General features: G+C 39.3%; 1 protein-coding gene across 1 annotated transcript in view; it reads left to right on the top strand.

Moving 5' to 3' along the window:
* JMJD1C (jumonji domain containing 1C) overlaps positions 1 to 21386 on the top strand; it is a 362166-nt gene that overhangs the window by 825 nt on the left and 339955 nt on the right. The gene's annotated exons all lie outside the window — the stretch shown is intronic.

Here is a 21386-nt window from a genome sequence, read left to right as displayed (position 1 = left end):
GCCGAGCCGGCCAGCCCCGCCCCTGCGCTCCGCTGATAGGCGGCGGCGGCGGCGCGTTGGCCCGGGCCCGGGCGGCCGGGCGGCCGGGCTCCGGGGCTGGGCTGGCGGGACCCTAGTCCGCTTTGGACGGCCTCGCTGCCGCGGCCTTGGCCCCTGCGGTCTAACCAACCTTACCCTCCTCCTTAGCTCTTTGGGACGCCCACCTCGCGGCGAGAGTGGGACAGGAGGCTGAGGAAGGGTACTGGAGGGCAGGGATTGGCAGTGCCTGTGTGAAAAGTGAGATATTCGCAGGAACTCGGTGTCCAATAAAACTGTCGACCAGGCCCTGGTTTTGGAGAGCCAAGACTTTGAGGTGTGCCTGGCCACATCCGGTATCGTCAGTGTTTACGGAGGCCCAGCACCAAAGGCGTCCTTATATTACCGCATTTTAAGGGAAACGTCGAGAGGTTCTTGCACAGGCCTCCGTGTGTGCCACGAGTCTCTTGGTGCAATGCAGGGAGGCACAGAGGAGGATTTCATGTTTGCAGTAGTGAGTGCAGTGATATCACTGTTCTGGGCCTCTTAGGGCACGTTTTCATCAGAGCATCTGCAAAGACTGTTTACAGACACAAATCTCCATTATTTCCCTGAGGCCTGCCAGATGTTCAAAGTAAAGGCTGGGTCTAGGATTCCTGACCTGTCTTAAGATTTACAACTATATTACAGCTGTAAGATTTACAACTGTATTTTTTGGAGGTTGGGTTACTGCTTACACCTTGCTTTTCTTGCAAATATTATTTCAAGGATAGACTTTTAAAACTCTTTTTTTTGTGTGACAGTATCAAATTGAGAAAATGATCTTAAAGTTTAGATATTTTTCTTTTTTCCAGTTAAGATGATAGTAAAAGATAATTCTAGTATTCAGATGGTGTGAAGAATAAAAGATGAAATGTAGGCTTGGAGCCTTTAAAGTCCTAGAAAATATGATGGCTTTTGTGACCATACTGTAATTTTGTCTTCTTGTTCCTCAGTTTCCCTGTGATAAAAAGGGGATAATAATACTGTAGTCTGTCTCTTGCCTTTCAAGGGTGATGTGAGGCACTGCTAAATAATAAGTTTAGGAAATACTCTGACTTGCATGGAAGACAATCAAAGGACACAACAGATTATCCTAAATTATTTTCAGTTCTCAGTCAATAAATTGGGTAATATTTCATTATTTAAGAAACAAGCTCAGAAGCTACTTTCTACTCTTGGGTTAGGTTCTTTTTGCTTATTAATTCATGTCAAGGCTATTTTCATTTCAGGAATTTCAGTAATAATTTGCATTTACTCTGAATCTTTTATTTTTAGCCGTTATTCAGCATTATTTGAGGATCAGGTGTGCTGCATAAGCACCAGTTTTTTGGCGAACTCTCTTGTTCAATAAAACTCAAATGAATTTGAATATCATTCAAATCCCTTCATGAACAGGTCCTGAAATAGCTTTACAGCCTTTACTTTTACTACTTTCACCCCCAACTCCTAATGTACCCGTTCCCTATCTCTCTTCTCTCAGCCAACCTGTATTTTCATGCTCAGTGCTTTTGCCCAGATTTTGTTTTTCCCTTAACACTTTGCTTCCCATTCTGTACCTATCAGAACTCTCATTTTTCAGTGGCCTATGCCATGAAGACATCCTTGGTTTTCCTCAGGGACAATTATTCCTAATTTTGTCTGTGCCCTCATAATTTATTACTTGAATTTCTATTTCTTATCTGTGTCATTCTGCCTCTACCATGTCTAATGTACTGAATGGTAAAATGAGAACAGACATGGTGTATTAGATTTCTTTGTGTTTTCCAACTAGCCTCAGAGTAAACGTCCAATAAAAATTTGAATATTTGTGAAATACAGTCACTCTTTAAGCATCAGATTTAAAAAATTTCAGCCACGTACATTGGAAGTCTGTTAAAAATGTCTTTCTTGCCTTTTTACTTTGGAGGTCAACATTATCAATATTAATTATTTCAGCTAATCCTGGTACATTAATGCCTCAGAGGTTGCTGAGATAGGTAGGATGGCTGGCTGCTCTCTGAAATGTCCCTAGACTGCTGTGCGTTAAATTTCATTTTGTATGCTTATTATATCTTCTGCCTCTTCCATATTTAGGTTACTTTTTGCTGCTTTCTTTCTATTTACCTGGAACAGTGCCTTTTTTCACATCTCAGTAGGCCATGGGTTGGAAACCACCTACCATGTGCTATACACGTGTCATTGAGTCATTCTGACAACTTAAAAAGCCAGATAGTGTTTATTCCCTTTTGGTACTATGGAAAGTGAGGTTTAGAGAAGTTAACCCACTGGCCGGTGGTCACATAGGTCATTGGTAACAGAACTGGAGATCTAATTCATCTTCCCAAGCTTGTTTACATTATACAGGAATAGATAGCAGAACTGTGTTTAAGGCGGTGGGTCCAGCTTGGTGTTGCCCTCCAAGGGGAAACTGGAAGGCATTTTTTAGATTGTTGTAATGATTGGAGCTAACAACTTGCATTTGTTGAGTGGAGGCTAGAGAGGTGTGGGACAGTCCTGAAAAAAGTGTCCCCATGTCCTGCATGATTTAAGAATATCTGCCTTTCATGTAATATTTGTAATTATCAAAGCCTGGAACCTCCATCTTACATCATGATTTTAACTGAGACTGAATTTTCCAGTGTCTGTTTCCACATGCAACGGTTATGTGAATTGAAGATTGTTTTGTTCACAACTTGACCAAGAATTGTTTACAGTTTTGGAAAATTGCATCATAAACAGCTCTGCATTCATAGATATATTCAGCTACTAGTTACTTCTTTAAGTCTTCTAGTGTAGTTTTGCCCCACATCGAAATACATGTTATTATAAATCATTTTCATGTCTCTTTTCCACTCTTATTTAGGGTATATGGATTTGTTTGAAATTGTAGGAATATTGTTATTTTGTTTCAGGGTGGTAAAGCAGAAGTTGGAAAATATTTTATGCAAGGGGCACATTGAGTCTGATATGGTTGAGAACTGTTGATCTAAAGTAAGAGTAACTTCATCTGAGGAGAGTCTCTCGTGAAAAGTGCCCAGATTTTAGTGGAGGGTGTTTATAATTTCTGTGTATTGGACTGTGACTCAGATACACAGAAATATGCTAAATTTATTAGCAGATAGTTGAGATTTGCTAAGAAATAAGTGGCCATTATGCTGGGTGCGGTGGCTTATGCCTGTAATTGCAGCACTTTAGGAGGCCGACAAGGGCAGATCACTTGAGGCCAAGAGTTCGAGGCCAGCCTGGCCAACGTGGCAAGACCTCATCTCTACTGAAAATACAAAAATTAGCTGGGCATGATGGTGCACACCTGTAATCCCAGCTACTTGGCAGGCTGAGGCAGGAGAATCACCTGAATCTGGGAGGTGGAGGTTGCATTGAGCTGAGATTGCACCACTGCACTCCAGCTTGGGTGACAGAGTGAGACTCTGTTTCAAAAAAAAAAAAAAAAATTGGCCATTAGATAAGTACTTCACTATATAAGATAAGGCGCTAGGGGCACTGGGAGAAAAGGAAATATAGTACCTTCTGCCTAGAAGCTTTTATACTGTGGTCTCTTGGAGTGCTTGAAATCATTTCTTATATAGAAGATAGGATTTCTTTAAGTACTGAACTTAATTTTGATTTTATACATACATTGCTAATATACATTGTGCTATATAAAGCGCATCCTTCATTGTGTTCTGCAAAGACACTTTTCTTCTCTGAGGAAGGCAGTGTATTTAGGGCAAAGGACATTTTCACAGGAGACCTAGTTCTACTACCAGTAATGTGATGTTTGGTAAATCATACTGTATGTTTCCTGTTGAATATGGGGATGATACTGTTATGAAGATCAAACGTAAGGGGCTTTAAAATCTAAGGGTAATTAGACTGTTAAAAGCATTGGTTTCTCTTTTAAATATTAGTTTTCCTAGGAGATATGTGGAATGTGCAACTTCTGCATGTTAAAGGAGTTCATTTATTAGCAGAGCAACAGAGAGTAGGAAAGTACCTAGGAGAGCAGGTAGTGAGAGCAGAATTAGAGGGTACAAAGATAATGTCTGATCCCTGTAATTATTAATGAGAATGTTAATGAGACTGAATACTAGGTCATCTTCGCATTTCTAATGAGAGAGCATTTTCAGTGGCTAAAAAATATATTTATTTGGAGAAAGGCTAAAATTACTAAATGAGTCTATCTTTCATAGTTGTTTAGAAAATAGGGGGAGAGAGAGGATCTTAAGAAGACTGACGTAACAGAAGAAAGCTGTTCTTTTTCTATCTGCTGCTAGGTGAATACCTCTTTTCTCTCAGGCAGTTTGCTTATGGAATTATAGTTACAACAGAGGTTAAGTTTGGCTTCAGAGATTGAAATTGAATGATAAGGAAATGATATTGAAAATACAATGATCAGATAGCAATAGAATAAAAAGATTAGGTTCTGATTAAGTATTCACTATAGGTATTGGTAGAAAAAGATGATGACTAGCTGACAACACAAAAAGTAAAATACATCTGTGATGGCTGGATCTGGGAAACACAGAAATTGACATTATCTGAGATTCTTACACATTTCCAGTAGTAGCCTTAACTATAACAATTAAGGATTTAGACAGAAGCTTTTGTTTTTCCTTCATGGTAAAATATGGTTTTGTGTTTGACCATATTAAGTGGCAGAGAAACATTTAGTTTAAGACAATTGAGGTACTTTTACTATTTACTTAAAATAGAATAGATTAAATCAGGGTTTTAAGCTCAAGATAGACTTATGATTTCAGGTATTCAGGTGCATATGGGGTTGTGGTATAATTTGCCAAATCTGAAATATTTGATAATGACATCATGTCTAGTAAGCAGAACTTCAACAAATTTCTATTGATGTTTTGAGTGATAATTCAAAGCACATGGAATAAATTTAAAAGGGAACAGTGAAAAGTTAGTCTTTTTTTCTTCCCTGTTTCCAGCTACTCAGTTCATTTCACAGGCAGTCTCTGTTCCCAGGTTTTTTTTTTTTTTCCTCAAAGTCCAGAAACATACCCAATTATTAATATATATTTAGCCTAAGATAAAGACAGCATTTTATGGTTTTTGGAACATGATGGAATTATTCAGTAAATGATGTTGTGACAACCAGCCAGCCATTAATAAAAACTGAAGAAAAAAAATTCTGATAGGTAGGAAATGGAAAAACTGAAAGTACCATAAAAGTACAAAAAAATAGATAAAGGTATTATATTCTTGATAGCAGGAGGACCTGTCATAAAATCAGAAACCATAATCATAGATTTGAGTATATAAGAATTCAAAGTCCTGTGCCTCCAAAACCAATGTAAACACGATTGAAAGATAGATGACAAACTAGGAAAAAATTTGTAAAACCTGACAGAGGGTTTTTTTGTCTGATTTTTGGGTATATATCTTCATATACAAAGCACTCTTTTTTTTTTTTTTTGAGATGGAGTCTCGCTCTGTCGCCCAGGCTGGAGTGCAGTGGCGCAATCTCGGCTCACTGCAAGCTCCGCCTCCCGGGTTCATGCCATTCTCCTGCCTCAGCCTCTCCGAGTAGCTGGGACTACAGGCGCCCGCCACCACGCCTGGCTAATTTTTTTTTTTTTTTTGTATTTTTAGTAGAGACGGGTTTCACCGTGGTCTCGATCTCCTGACCTCGTGATCCGCCCGCCTCGGCCTCCCAAAGTGCTGGGATTACAAGCGTGAGCCACCACGCCTGGCCTATACAAAGCACTCTTAAAAACTATTAAGAAGTAATCTCTGACGACTTCCAATTTCCAGTGTAGCATGTAAGGAGCTCAGTAATTGCCACTTGGTCCTGACAACAAATAAATAACTGAACAAAATGAAGAATAGACAACTCTTCTTAGATTCCTCAGATAAGTGAAGTCACAGGGCAAACCACATCCACCAAAACTGGAGAGACAGACAGCTGGATACAGAGAATCACAACTACTGAAGCAGAAACTGAGGATCAGAAACCCCTGAGGGAACCAGTACCTGGGTAGGAAAACCTGAGCTGTAATTGAGGAGTTGCTGGAGGCTCAGTGTGGACAAGTCTGAGACCTAAAAACTCCAGGGAGAGCCAGTCCTAAGAAGCCCCCATAGTTTTGTGAGATTTACTTCCTGGAGCTCTACCAGATCCTCACAGTAAATACTTGAGAAAAATCCTCTTATGCTGTCAGCGGGAGAGGGGAGAAGTGAAACATTTTGAAATACACCAAGGTATTCTGTTCTTAACAAGGCCTGCCCTCAGGAGAAATTATTTCTCTTAGAACCAAACCTAACTGGGGAATGGGAAAAATGCAGCTCCAGTCAACTCTAGCCCTCCACATGGAGAAAAGGAAATTCCTAACTCCACCTCCCTCTAGACTTCCAGTTGGGGGGAAGGGAAATAACTCCAGCCCTCTCCAGCCACCCTGTTCCATTTGAAGGGAGAAAAAAACCTGAGAAATGCTGGTGAAAGTTCACAGTCTAGAGGCACAGGCTCACCAGAGGACTGAGACCTAATCCTAGGCCTATAGAATGCTTCTCCTCCCCCATCACCCTAGTACTGCATTACAAAACACCTGTTTACTGTAGGCTTTTTTTTTTTTAATACTTAGTATATTATGTCCACCTTTACCAAAAAATGACAGGCATACTAAAAGGCAAAAACTATAGTTTGAGGAGACTGAACCAGACATCAGAACCATAGCTAAATATGGCAAGAATGTTGGAAATACCAGACCAGAAATTTTTTTTACATATTTTTACTTTTTTTTAAAACTTTTATTTTAGATTCTGGGGTACGTGTGTGTGGTCTGTTACCTAGGTATGTTGCATGGTGCTAAGGTTTGGGGTCTGAATGGTCCCATCACCCAGGTACTGACCTTAGTATCCTACAGTTTTTCATCCCTTCCACCCCCTCTCTCCCTCCTCTAGTAGTCTCCAGTGTCTATTGTTGCCATCATTATGTCAGTGAGTACCTGGTGTTTACCTCCCACTTATAAGTTAGGGCATGCAGTATTTGGTTTTCTGTTCCTTCCTTAATTTGCTTAGGATAATGACCTCCAACTCCATCCATGTTGCTGTAAAAGGACATGATTTCATTCTTTGTTATGTCTGCATAGTATTACATGGTGTATGTGTACCACATTTTCTTTATCCAATCCCCTGTTGATGGGCACCTAGGTTAATTCCATGTGTTTGCTATTGTGAATAGTGCTGTGATGAATATGCGAGTGCATGTGTCTTTTTGGTACAACAAGTACATGTTCATGTGTTTTTGCTCATTTTTAAATGGGGTTATTTTATTTTATTTTTTAAGATAGAGTCTTGCCCTGCTGCCCAGGCTGGAGTGCAGTGGCGTGATCTCGGCTCACTGCAAGCTCCGCCTCCTGGGTTCACGCCATTCTCTTGCCTCAGCCTCCCGAGTAGCTGGGACTACAGGCTCCCGCCAACACACCCAGCTAATTTTTTGTATTTTTAGTAGAGACAGGGTTTCTCTGTGTTAGCCAGGATGGTCTCGATCTGCTGACCTCGTGATCTGCCTGTCTCAGCCTCCCAAAGTGCTGTGATTACAGGCATGAGCCACCGTGCCCGGCCTAAATCGGGCTATTTTTTGCTTCAATTGTTTAATAAGTTCATTATCAATTCTGGATATGAAACCTTTGTCAGATACATGGTTTGTGAATACTTTCTCCCATTCTGTAGGTTGTCTGTTTTCTAACTTGATAGTTTCTTCTGCTATACAAAAGCTCTTTAGTTTAATTAGATCTCAATTGTCAATTTTTGTTTTTGTTGCAGTTGCTTTTGAGGACTTAGTCATAGAGTCTTTCCCAAGGTGCCAATGCCCAGAATGGTGTTTCCTAGGTTTTCTTCTAGGATTCTTATAGTTTGAGGTCTTACATTGAAGTCTTAAATCCATCTTGAGTTAATTTTTGTATATGGTAAATGTAGGCATTCAGTTTCATTCTCCTGCAAATGGCTTGGCAGCTATCCCAGCACCATTTATTGAATAGGGAATCCTTTCCCCATTGCTTATTTTTGTTGACTTTGCCAAAGATTAGATGGCTGTAGGTATGTGGCTTTATTTCTAGGCCATGAATTAAAAAAAAATAGGATTAACATGCAAAAGGCTTTAACGGAAAAAGTAGACAGTGTGCAAGAACAGATGGATAACATAAGCAGAGAGATGGAAATTTTAAGAAAGAATAAAAAAGAAAATGCTCTAGTAAAAAATATTGTAACAAATGAAGAATTTCATTGATGGGCTCATTAGTATACTGGACTTTTAAAAATCTCTGAGCTTGAGGATATTACAAGAAGCTTCCAGAACTGAAAAGCAAGAAGAAAAATGACAGAGAAAAACTCCCTCAGAACAGAATGTCCAAGAACTGTGAGACAGCTGCCAAAAGTGCAAAATATACATAAGGAAATACCAAAGCAGCAGAATGAAAGAAAGGAACAGAAACAATATTTTAAGTAATAACTGAGAATTCCCCCAAATGAGTGTCAGATATCAAACTACAGATCCAGGAAGCTCAGAGAACACTAAAGATGATAAGTGCCAAAAATCTACACTTAGCCACACCATATTCAAACTTCAGAAAATCAAAGATAAAGAAACCATCTTGAAAGAAGCCAGGGAGGAAAAATACCTTACCTATAGATAAACAAAGATAAAAATTACATCCAACTTCTCCTCATTAATCATGCAAGCAAGAAGAAAATAGTGAAATATTTAGTGTTGAGAGAAAGAAGCCCACCACCTGGAATTTTATATCCTGCCATGTTGTGTTACCCTTCCAAAGTGAAGGAAGAATAAAGACTTACTCAAAGTGCAAATTGAGGGAATTTGTTGCAAATCTGATTTGTAAGAAATATGTATAAAAGACTTAAAGCAAAAATGGAGGGAATTTATTGCAAATCTGATTTGTAAGAAATACGTAAAAAAAAAAAGTTCTTCAGAGAGAAGGAAAATAATATAGGTCAGAAGCTTGAATCTTAAAAACTTTTATATTCCTTATTCATAATTGATCTGGCAGATAACAGTTTGTTAAAATAATAATGACCATGTATTCTATTATGCTTCTGTGGGTTTGTGTATGTGTGTGTATATCTATACATGGTACTTAGGTGTAAGTGAAATGAATGACAGCAATGATGCAACAGGTGAAAGAGTGGATTTAGGAATATTTGCTTATTATAAGGTACTTGGACTGCTTATGAAGTGGTATAGCATTATTTGAAAGTGGACTTGGATGAATTGTAAATGTTTATTGCAAACTCCAGGGAAACCGCTGAGAGAAGTAAAAATTGAAAAAGAAGAAGGGGAAGGAGAAGGAAGGGAAAGATGAGAACAGTTATTCCTCAGTATACATGGGCAGTTGGTTCCAGGACTCCTTGAGTATACCAAAATCCTCACATACTCAAGTCATGCAGATGGCCCTGTTGAACTTGTATATACAAAATATTGGTGCTACCTATATGTAGTTTTCACATCCCACAAATAGTGTATTTTTTTTATTTTTTATTTTTATTTTTTTTTGAGATGGAGTCTTGCTTTGTCACCCAGGCTGGAGTGCAGTGGTGCTATCTCAGCACTCACTGCATCTTCTGCCTCCTTGGTTCAAGCAATTCAATTCTCCTGCCTCAGCCTCCGGAGTCGCTGGGATTACAGGCGCCTGCCACTGCACCCGGCTAATTTTTGTATTTTTAGTAGAGGCGGGGTTTCAGCATGTTGGCCAGGCGGCCTCAAACTCCTGACCTCGTGATCTGCCAGCCTTGGCCTCCCAAAGTGCTGGGATTACAGACGTGAGCCACCACGCCCAGCCAAATACTGTATTTTCTATCTGCATTTAGTTAAAAGAAATCTGCATATAAGAGGACCCATGCAGTTCAAACCTATGTTGTTTAAGGGTCAGCTGTATAATCGATATGCCAAGAAAAGGGAGAAAATGAAATCATATAACGTGCTCAGTTAAAACCACAAAAGGCAGAAAAAGTGTAAAAGATGGAAATAGGAACAAAGAACAGGGGCCACACCCAGAAACCTGTAACAAATATGATAGATACTAGTCCAGACGATATCAATAATCACTTTAAACATCTGTGGTCTAAATATACCAATTAAAAGAGATTAGTAGAGTGAATTAAAAAGCAAGACCCAACTATATGTTATCAACTAGAAACCCACTTTAAAGACACAAAGATTAAAAGTAAAGGAATGGAGAAAGATATATCATGCTAACATTAACCAAAATAAACTGAGGGTAGCTATATTAATAGTAGACTTCAGAGCACTCTACGTTATCAGGGATAAATAGGATGTAATGACAAAGGGATAAGTAACCCAAGAAGATACAACAATCCTTAATATCTATATGCCTAACAACAGAGCATCAGAATATGTGAGGCAAAAACTGATAGAACTGCAATGAGAAATATATGAATGTACTATTATAATTGGACACTTTAACACTCCTGTATCAGAAATTGACAACTCCAGTAGACAAAAAATCAGTAAGGACATAGTTGAAGTTAATAGCACTATCAATCAACTGGGTATAATTGACATCTATAGACTACTTCACCAAATAACAGCAGATTACACATTCTTCTCAAGCTCACATGGAACATTCACCAAGATAAACTTCATTCTAGGCCATAAAACAAACCTTAGCAAACTAGAAATCATGCCATATCTGTTCTCAAAGCACAATAAAATTAAATAGAAACCAGTAACTGAAAGATAGCTGGAAAATCTCAAAATATATGGAAGATTAAGCAACTTCTAAATAATACATAGTTCAAAAATCTCAAGAACACTTAAAAATATTTTGAAATAAATCAAAATGAAAATACAGTTTATCAAAATTTGTGAGATGTAGTGAAACCAGAGCTTAGAGAGGAATTTATTGGATTGAATGCATTTATTAGGAAAGATGAAAGATCCAAAATTGGCCAAGCGCGGTGGCTCATGCCTGTAGTCCCAGCACTTTGGGAGGCCGAGGTGGGTGGATCACGAGGTCAGGAGATTGAGACCATCCTGGCTAACACGGTGAAACCTTCTCTCTACTAAAAATACAAAAAATTATCTGGGCGTGGTGGTGGGCGCCTGTAGTCCTAGCTACTTGGGGGGCGGAGGCAGGAGAATGTTGTGAACCTAGGAGGCGGAGCTTGCAATGAGCCGAGATCACGCCACCACACTCTGGCCTGGGCGACAGAGTGAGACTCTGTCTCAAAAAAAAAAAAAAGATCTAAAATCAGTAATCTAAAGTTCCACATTAGGAAACAGAAAAAGAACACATCAAATCCAAAGTAAGTAGAAGAAAAGAAATATAATAAAAGTTAGAGCAGGAATCAATGAAATGAAAATCAGCAAACACCTAGAGAAAATCAATAAAATCAAAAGCTGATTCTTTAATAAGATTAGTAAAATAGGTAATCCTTTAGCTAGACCATCTAAAAAGAAAGGATACAAATTACTAATATCAAAAATGAAAAAGAAGCATCTTTACAGATCCCATTGACATTAAAAAGATAATAAAGGAATATTGTCACTGACCCTGTGCTTATAAGTTTCATAACCTAGATGAAATGGACCAGTTATTTGAAAGGTACAATCTGCCAAAAGTCACACAAGAAGAAATAGACAATCTGAATAGGCCTGTATCTTGCAAAGAAGCTGAATCTACAATTAATAATCTTCCCAAACAGAAAGTACCAGGTCCAGATGGGTTCACTAGTGAGTCTACCAAATATTTAAATAAAAAGTTACGCCAATTATTCACTATCTTTTCCAGAAGACAGAAGTAGGGGAAATACATCTTAATTCATTCTACCATTATCCTAATTCAAAAAACACATATTGCAAGAAAAGCCAAGTACATACTAACATCTCTTACAAACATAGATGCAAGAATCCTACATAAAATTAGCAAATTTGATCCAAAAATGTATGAAAAATTATATACCACAACCAAGTGGGATTTATCCCAGGTGTGCAAGGCTGGCTTAATATTGGATAATCAATTAGTGTAATCTAGCACATTAACAGGCTAAAGAAGGAAAATCACAGGGTTGTATCAATAGATGCAGAAAAAGCGTTTGATAAAATCTAACACTAATTCATTATGAAGACTTTCAGTAAATTAGGAAGAGAGAGGAACTTTCTTACCTGATAAAGAACATCTAAAAAATCCTACAGCTAATATCATAGTTGATGTTGAGAAACTGGAACCTTTCCTGCAAAGATTAAGCACAAGGCAAGAATGTCCCCTCTAATCATTGCTTTTCAGCATCATTCTGTCCTAGCTGATGCAGTAAGACAAAAAATGGAAATAAAAGGTATATAGATTGAAAAGGAAGAAGTAAACTGTCATTGTTCACAGATGATAAGATTATGAAGAAAATTCAAAAGAATCAAGAAAATTACTTCTGGAACTTATAAACCACTATCACTTTCTCATATTGCCAGCAGTGAACAAGTGGAATTTGAAATTAAAAACACGATACCATTTACATTAGCAACTCCCAGAATGAAATTTATAGGTATAAATCTAATAAAATATATACAAGATCTATGTAAAGAAACCTACAAAACTGGTGAAAGAAAACAAAAGAACTAAATAAATGTAGAAATATTCTATGTTCATGGATAGGAAGACACATCATCATCATCAGAATGTCAGTTCTTCCCAACTTGATACATAGATTCAGTGCAATCCCAGTCAAAATCCTACTAAGTTACTTTGTGGCTATCAAGAAACTGATCCTAAAGTTTATATGGAGAGTCAGAAGATCCAGAACTATCCACACAATATTAAAGGAAAAGAACCAAGTTGGAGAATTGACACTGCCCAAGTTCAAGACTTACTATAAGACTGCAGTTATCAAGGCAGTATGGCACTAGTGAAAGAATAGACCAGTAGATCAGTGGAACACAATAGATCCCAGACATAGACCCTTGTAAATATAGTCAAATGATCGTTGACAAAGGAATAAAGGCAATACAATGGAAAAAAGATACAATATTTTCAAAAAATAATGTTGGAATAACCTGACATTCACATGCAAAATAAATCAGTCAAGACACAGACCTTACACCAGGCAGGTTACAATCCAGGATTGTGTGTTTGGTGTAGTATCTAGAAAGTCAGTGATAAGACTTGATAAGCTGGAATTTCATTAAAGTTAAAATTTTTTTTTCTCTGCAAAAGACACTGTGAAGAGAATTAAAGGACAAGCCACAGGCTGGGAGGAAAATATTTGCAAAAGATATATTTGATAAACGACTACTACTTAAAATATACAAATAATTCTTCAACGTCGACAGTAAGAATGTAAACAACCTGATTAAAAATGAGCTAAAGACCTTAACAGACACCTCACCAAAGAAGATTTGTAGATGGCAAGTAAACATGTGAAAAGATGTACCACATCATATGTTGTCAGGAAAATGCAAATTAAAATGTGAGATACCACCATATACCTATTAGAATGCCCAAAATTCAGAACACTGATGACACAAAATGCTGGCCAGCATATGAAACAATAGGAACTCATCCATTGCTGGTGGGAATGCAAAGTGGCATAGCCACTTTTTTTTTTTTTTTTTGAGACAGAGTCTTACTCTGTTGCCCAGGCAGGAGTGCAGTGGCGCAATCTCAGCTCGCTACAACCTCCACCTTCTGGGTTCCAGTGATTCTCCTGCCTCAGCCTCCCGAGTAGCTAGGATTCCAGGCATCTGCAACTACTCCTGGCTCATTTTTTGTATTTTTAGTAAAGACAGGGTTTCACCATGTTGGCCAGGCTGGTCTCGATCTTCTGACCTCCGGTGATCCACCCGCCTCAGCCTCCCAAAGTGCTGGGATTACAGGCATGGGCCATTGTACCCGGCTGGCACAGCCATTTTTAAAGACGGTTTGGCAGTTTCTAACAAAACTAAACATGCTCTTAACCATTTAACCCAGCAATCATGCTTCTCAATATTTTCCCAAATGAATTGAAATATGTTCACACAAAAACCTGCACACAAATGTTTATAGCAGCTGTATTCATAATCACCAAAACTTGGAAGTAACCAAGATGCCTTTTAGTAGGTAAATGGATAAATGAGTTAAGGTACATTTAGACAGTGAAATATTAGCACTGGAAAAAAATGAGCTATCAGGCCATGAAGAGACATGGAGGAACCTGAAATTCATATTAGTAAGTGAAGCCAACCTGAAAAGGCTGCACAGTGTATGATTATGACTGTATGACATCTAGAAAAGGCAAAAACCATGGAGACTGTAAAAAGATTAGCCATTATTATGGGTTACAGGGGAGAGAGGGATGAATAATCAGAGAACAGGATTTTTAGGGCAATGAAGCTATTATGTACAGTACTATAATAGTGGATACATATCATTATACATATGTCAAAGATGGTAGAATGTACAACATCAAGAGTGAACCCTAATGTTAACTGTGAACTTTGGTTGATAATATTGGGTCACTGTAGATTCATTGATGGTAACAAATGTACCATTCTTGTGTGGGATGTTGATATCGGGGGAGGTTGTGTCTGTGTAGGGACAGGCGGTAAATGGGAACTCTGTACTTTCCACTCAGTTTGGCTGTGACCCTAAAACAGCCTTAAGAAACAAATTTTATTAAAAAATAAGTCTCAGAAGAAAAAATATGCAAAGGATATCAGCAGAAAGTTTACAAAAGCAGCTAGGCTTTTCCAGGTGGCCAAGAAAATGGCCTGGATGTAATCCCAGCTAATCCAGAAAAGTACATGCTGCAAGTTCAGAACTGGGGCTTGTTCAAGAAGCATAGTTTAAAACCAGAAGGAATTAAAAAGGAATTCTATTTGTCTTCGAAGAGTGTATTAAAGGGAACTTAATTCATAACCACATTAATATTTTTTACAAGTTCCTTTTCTCTTTTCCTTTCTTCCTGCTGCCCAGGAACTTCTCACTGGTCAAACTCTAAAGGTTTCTTCCTAAATCCCAACCAACAAGGTTTCTTATCAACATTTCCTTCTTTATTCCTTTATTATATTGATCAACTTAGTCCCAGCAAATCTTTCCTTTTTAGGAAGGGCAGAATGAGTAGAGGAGGAAGACTGAGTACACTCACATGTTAATAAATTTTGGCATGTCACACTAAGAAAGTGTTTTTGGTCTCACTGATGATTAAAGAAATCCAGATAAAAATTTTCTTACCTGCCAAATTAGCAACTATTACATAGAAGGATACTGCTGTATTGTTGAGAATGTGTGGATACCAGTAAGTTCTTATTGGAGAGAAGAAAGACTAAGTTAAATTTTGGCAGGGGGAGAAATTGTACACGTTTGCCTTTTCATGGATGTCAGGCCTTTGATTCTGAATCCCACCTCTAAGACTTTATCTCAGGCCTGTTTCAGGTTATGTGTGTGTTGAGAGGGGGTGGGTACTGTGTGGCGAGGAGGGCTATCTACTATGTGTTTAAAAGCTCTATTTGCATCCCTGTTTGTTTTACATTCTCAAAAGTGACTCTACACTATTTATCTTGAAATTGTTGGTACAACCTATGCTCAAATCTTCTGTGATGCTTCTTGAACAAACATTCTCAGTTCCTACCCCAGACCAACTAAATCAGAATCTCTGGGTAGGACCAGTAATTTTTTTAAAAGCCCACCATAATTAGATATATAATTAGCTATATGGTTAAATAATCAGAGCCATTATAACAGACTCTAAAGTTGTGAACTTCTGCTCTGCTATGAAGCTTCCAATCCCATTCAGCTCAAACCCTGAAAATACTTGTCCATCTCTAAAACCTGGAATTTTCAATCATCTTACCGTGAAATTCCTTTATGTTACTTAGCATCCTCCCTTCTTTTTATGTCTGGTTCTAAGGAGGAACATGGGAACATGTATGCCTTGCTAAAAATCACTCGAGGAAGCTTTTTTTTTTTTTTTTTTGAGACGGACTCTCCTGCTGTCACCCAGGCTGGAGTGCAGTGGCGCGATCTCAGCTCACTTCAAGCTCTGCCTCCTGGGTTCATGCCATTCTCCTGCCTCAGCCTCCTGAGTAGCTGGGACTACAGGCGCCCGCCACCATGCCAGCTAATGTTTTTTTTTTTGTATTTTTAATAGAGACAGGGTTTCAATAGCTTAGCCAGGATGATCTCAATCTCCTGACCTTGTGATCTGCCTGCCTAGGCCTCCCAATGTGCTGGGGTTATAGGCGTGAGCCACTGTGCCCGGCTGAGGAAGCTTTTTTAAATGGAGCTAAGACCTCGCTATGTCACTCATGCTGAAGTACAGTGGTATGATCATAGCTCACCTCAAACTCCTGGGCTCAACTGATCCTGTCTTAGCTTCCCGAGTAGCTGGGACTGCAAGCTTGTGCCACCAAGCTTGGCTAACATTTTATTTTTATTTTTTGTAGATACAGGGTCTTGTTTTGTTGCCCGGGATGTTGGTGAACTCCTGGCCTCAAGTGTGCTGGGATTATAGGTGTGAGCCACCTCTGTGTCTGGCCCCCTATTTCTATTATTGACCTGTTACGATCTGCATAGCAAGCAGAGTGGCCTTTTTAGTACACAAATGAAGAACCTCTTAAAACTCCCTCCAGTGGCTTTCCTTGCACTTGGATTAAATTTCATGTTTGCCCACAAAGCCTTGTGTGAGCTGGTCCCTGCTTGCCTTTCCAAATTCATCTTATTGCCATTATCTTCCTGGCCCACTAAGCTTCAGTCCTATTGGCCTTTCTTCTGTTTCTGTAAACATGTCAGCCTACTTTTTGCCTTAGGGTCGTTGATTCTGCTGTTCCCTGCTTCAGAATGAGCAACTGTCTCACCTGCATTGGCTTCTTAATGCTTTTCAGATTCTGTGGTGACTCTTTCATTTATTACCCAATCTCATCTAACCACCTAATCACTCCTGGGTCATCCTGTTGCAGTTCTCTGCATTGTACTTACCACTGGCTGCTGTTCTTGTTTTCTGTTTCCTCCTCCAATTAGAATGTAAGCTCTATTAGAGCAGAAATGTTGTCTGCCCTGTTTTATTGTTGTAGTCTCAGTACCTATATATCTCCTATATAACATCCTCTAGGAATTTGGGTGGTTATCTATAGCCAGAAAAGTACAGAAACAAGTAATGACTTTATACATTAGGTATGATATTATACTTTTTATCCATAGGGTACCCATAACATTTTATGGAGTATACCTCAACCAAAATCAGCCATAACAGAATGATCAATTAAAGGGTATCATGGCAGAGTGTGGCTTGTAGCAGCTCAAGTAGAATGAGCAAGGAAGCAGAATAGGGAAAACAGTGCCCATGAAACACAAGCATGTGGACCCTGGTGGTTAGATACTTCTTAATCTATCAAAATGATTCACATCCCAGAGGAAGCTAGGATGGAGACTCAATGATCATGCTTCAAGCAGTCACTAGGAGATGTTAGGAGCTGAAGGGGCAGAACTACGAAAGTTGTCAAAGGCAAATTAATCAACAAGTATCCAGGAGAATCTGAAAGTAATGGGAAGAAACCAGATAAATGGGAAGAAAAATTGCTCAGGATTCACAGCAAAGAATAATGTTGAGCCAACTTTAGCTTTTTCAGCTCGTGCTGGTGAGAGCCAATCTCAGTTTCTTAGGCTTGCCCGTAGGAATAAAAAAACAGCTGCTTGGTTGTGAGTGTGGTATTCAGAGGGAGGGAATAAGGGACAGGAGTAAGGGTGGGGCAGGCACATTACTGGTATAGAAGCCTTTAGCAGAAACTCACATGTTAGATCCATCATAGATCATGCAGGTCTTTTAGTCCATTGTCTCCCAAACTTTTCATAGAAAGGATCTCTTAAATTGTTTTTTCCATTATAAATTTCACACTACAAAAATGTTTTTGCTCAGAACCCTTAATTATTAATAATTTGTCTCCCAGTTTTTAGCAAAAGATTCTAATTAGTATCTATACTGAATTGACCTAAGTTGAACTAAAAGCCCCCACCCAAAAAAAAACCCCTAAAAAACCTACAATTTTAGTTAGGGAATTTCACATTTAAATGATTGTTTCATTCAAATTTGGAAGTATTAAAAATGGCCTGTGGCCTTTAGGTTGAGAGCTTTTGGAACTTGGTCATTAAAGGCCTAAGCATATTTCTCATGCCCTTTGTCTTCAAATCTATCTTTGTGTGTCACTTAAGGGCTAAGCTTTTTTACATGGATCATATAGCTTTAAGACTGTTTCCCATCTGCAAAATGGGTATAATAATAGTATCTACTTCCAGGAGTTATTTTGATGATCATTTGAAGCACTTGGCATATTGGGTGATACATAGTATGTGCTCAGTAATTTTTTTTTTTTTTTTTTTTGAGACGCAGTCTTCCTCTGTCGCCCAGGCTGGAGTGCAGTGGCGCAATCTCGGCTCACTGCACGCTCCACCTCTCGGGTTCACGCCATTCTCCTGCCTCAGCCTCTCTGAGGAGCTGGGACTACAGGTGCCCGCCACCACGCCCGGCTAATTATTTTTTGTATTTTTAGTAGAGACGGGGTTTCACCGTGGTCTTGATCTCCTGACCTCGTGATCCGCCCGCCTCGGCCTCCCAAAGTGCTGGGATTACAAGCGTGAGCCACCGCGCCCGGCCTGTGCTCAGTAATTGTTACCCATTATTCTGTTTTTATTGCTGTTATCTACAGCTGTGCAGCTCATGTTTCTCGGTATAGTCTTGTAGATTTTGGATTCAAAGTTTGATCTTTTTATCTGTAAGAATTGATTCCAAATAAAATAAAAATAATTGATTCCCTTTCCTTTAACTCCAAGAAATATAGAGTTGAACAAAGAATACAAAGAATATATTATATTGGCAGTTGTGGGTGGAAGGAGAGTTGAAGAGCTGGCAGCTGGCAGGTTTTTTTGTTTTTTTTTTTTTTGAGACGGAGTCTCGCTCTGTCACCCAGGCTGGAGTGCAGTGCTGTAACTTGGCTCACTGCAAGCTCCACCTCTCGGATTCACACCATTCTCCTGCCTCAGCCTTCCGTGTAACTGGGACTATAGGCGCCCGCCACCACGCCTGGCTAATTTTTGTATTTTTATTAGAGACGGGGTTTCACTATGTTGGTCAGGCTGGTCTCGAACTCCTGACCTCTTGATCCACCCGCCTCGGCCTCCCAAAGTACTGGCATTACAGGCATGAGCCACCGTACCCGGCCGCCAGCAGGTTTTTAAAGCTAACATTCTATATAAAAAACAGTGTTCTAGTTTCAGTGAGCACAAACAGGCTTTAACTTCAGTAGTAAGTGGGTTACTGATGTGCAGCTGCTGATGATGTTTTAGGGGTTACCTTACTTGGGAGAAAGGAGATAGAAGAGATGAAATCTGCAAACTGGCAACATTTGTAAAACTGATTCTAACCTTAATTGTCTCTCATGGATTCCATTTTCTTGCAACATGTTTCACAATAGGAATCAATATAGAAATGAATGTCCATAAATAAGTATATTTCCTTGGTAGCCATATGGCATATTATTTCAACACAGGAAGGAAAATATTTCCGTTATAAATTATCAGTCTTATTTACTACCTTTAGAAAAATGATAAATTTGGCTGTATTTTAAATACCAAAATGAAGTCTTTACCCTGTCCCTGCCTCCTTTCTTCTCTGCTTCTTTTTCTTTCTTAGGACCATTATCAGTTAGCTCATAGGTGATAATTTTGCTGGAGAATTAATAAAGCAATCATGTGGCAGAAATAGTAGTAGTAGTCTTTTTTTTTTTTTTTTTTTTTGAGACGGAGTCTTGCTCTGTTGCCCAGGCTGGAGTGCAGTGGCGCGACCTTGGCTCACTGCAAGCACTGCTTCCCGGGTTCACGCCATTCTCCTGCCTCAGCCTCCCGAGTAGCTGGGACTACAGGCACCCTCCACCACGCCCGGCTAATTTTTTTTGTATTTTTAGTAGAGACGGGGTTTCACCGTGTTAGCCAGGATGGTCTCTATCTCCTGACCTCGTGAATCACCCTCCTTGGCCTCCCAAAGTGCTGGGATTACAGGCGTGAGCCACCGTGCCTAGCCAGTATTACTCTTACTAAAACAATTTTTAAAAATGTGAACAGAATAATAGATTTAGTACCTTTGAAAAGTATGGGGGAAAGGGCTGAAAAATGTGACACAATTAGCAATGAAGTTTTTAACTGTGAAATAAAAGCACAATAAACATCAGTATCTTTTTCACAAGTCTTTTTCAATGAATCACTTTGTCTTCTTCAACACCTTTGTAGCTACTGTAAAATTTACATGACTGAAATTCCATCCCTTTAAAATTCATATAACTAAAGTATTGTAAACTCTATTCATAGCATTGAATAAAATGGCACTAAAATGAGCTGATAATATGGACATTCATGTGTCCTGATTCAGCTACAGTGTCTGGCAGGTTCAAGAGCCAGAGGCCTGGGTTCAAGCTGTGATCCTACCTCTTAAGGACTGGGAATCTTGGGCACTTTACTCAGTTTTTATGTCTTTGTGTCCTCATCCATAAAATGGGAATTATGAAATCTATCTTATATGAATGTAGTAGTTCGTGTTATAATTTTAAAGTGATAATACAGAGGAAAAACATATAATTTGAAAAATGTATTATCTTAACTGTTTTATGTTGTTTTTGTTTTTTAACCAAGCTACCTTCTATAGTTAAACATACATTATCCATCCACCCATCCATCCATCCATCCATGCATCCATGCCTCCATCCATCCATGCATCCATCCATCCATCTATCGAGACAGAGTCTTGCCCTGTTGCCCAGGCTGGAGTGTAGTGGCCCAGTCTCAGCTCACTGCAACCTCTGCCTCCCAGGTTCAAGCGATTCTCCTGCCTCTGCCTCTTGAGTAGCTGGGATTACAGGCGTGTGCCATGACGCTTGGCTAATTTTTGTGTTTTTAGTAGACACAGGGTTTTGCCATGTTGGACAGGCTGGTCTCGAACTCCTGACCTCAAGTGATCCACCCACCTTGGCTTCCCAAAGTACTAGGATTATAGGCGTGAGCCACCATGCCCTGCAGCAGTTCTTTGTTTGTTTGTTTGTTTGTTTTTTGGAGACAGGGTGTCACCCTGTTGCCCAGGCTGGAATAAGGTGGCATGATATTGGCTCATTGCAACCTCTGCTTCCTGGGCTCAAGCAATCCACCCATCTCAGCCTCCCAAGTGGCTGGGACTACAAGTGTTCACAACCACACCTGGCCAATTTTTGTATTTTTTTGTAGAGATGGGGTATCACCATGTTACCCAAGCTGGTTTCGAACTTCTGAGCTCAAGCAGTTCTCCCACCTTAGCATCCCACAGTGCTGGGATTATAGGCGTGAGCCACCATGCCTGGCCTTACAGTTAAACATGTA

This window comes from Nomascus leucogenys, chromosome 18 (assembly GCF_006542625.1).
Source record: "Nomascus leucogenys isolate Asia chromosome 18, Asia_NLE_v1, whole genome shotgun sequence".
NCBI lineage: Eukaryota > Metazoa > Chordata > Mammalia > Primates > Hylobatidae > Nomascus > Nomascus leucogenys.
Note: the sequence above shows the minus strand (reverse complement) of the source record. Positions and strands in the feature narration are given on the sequence as shown.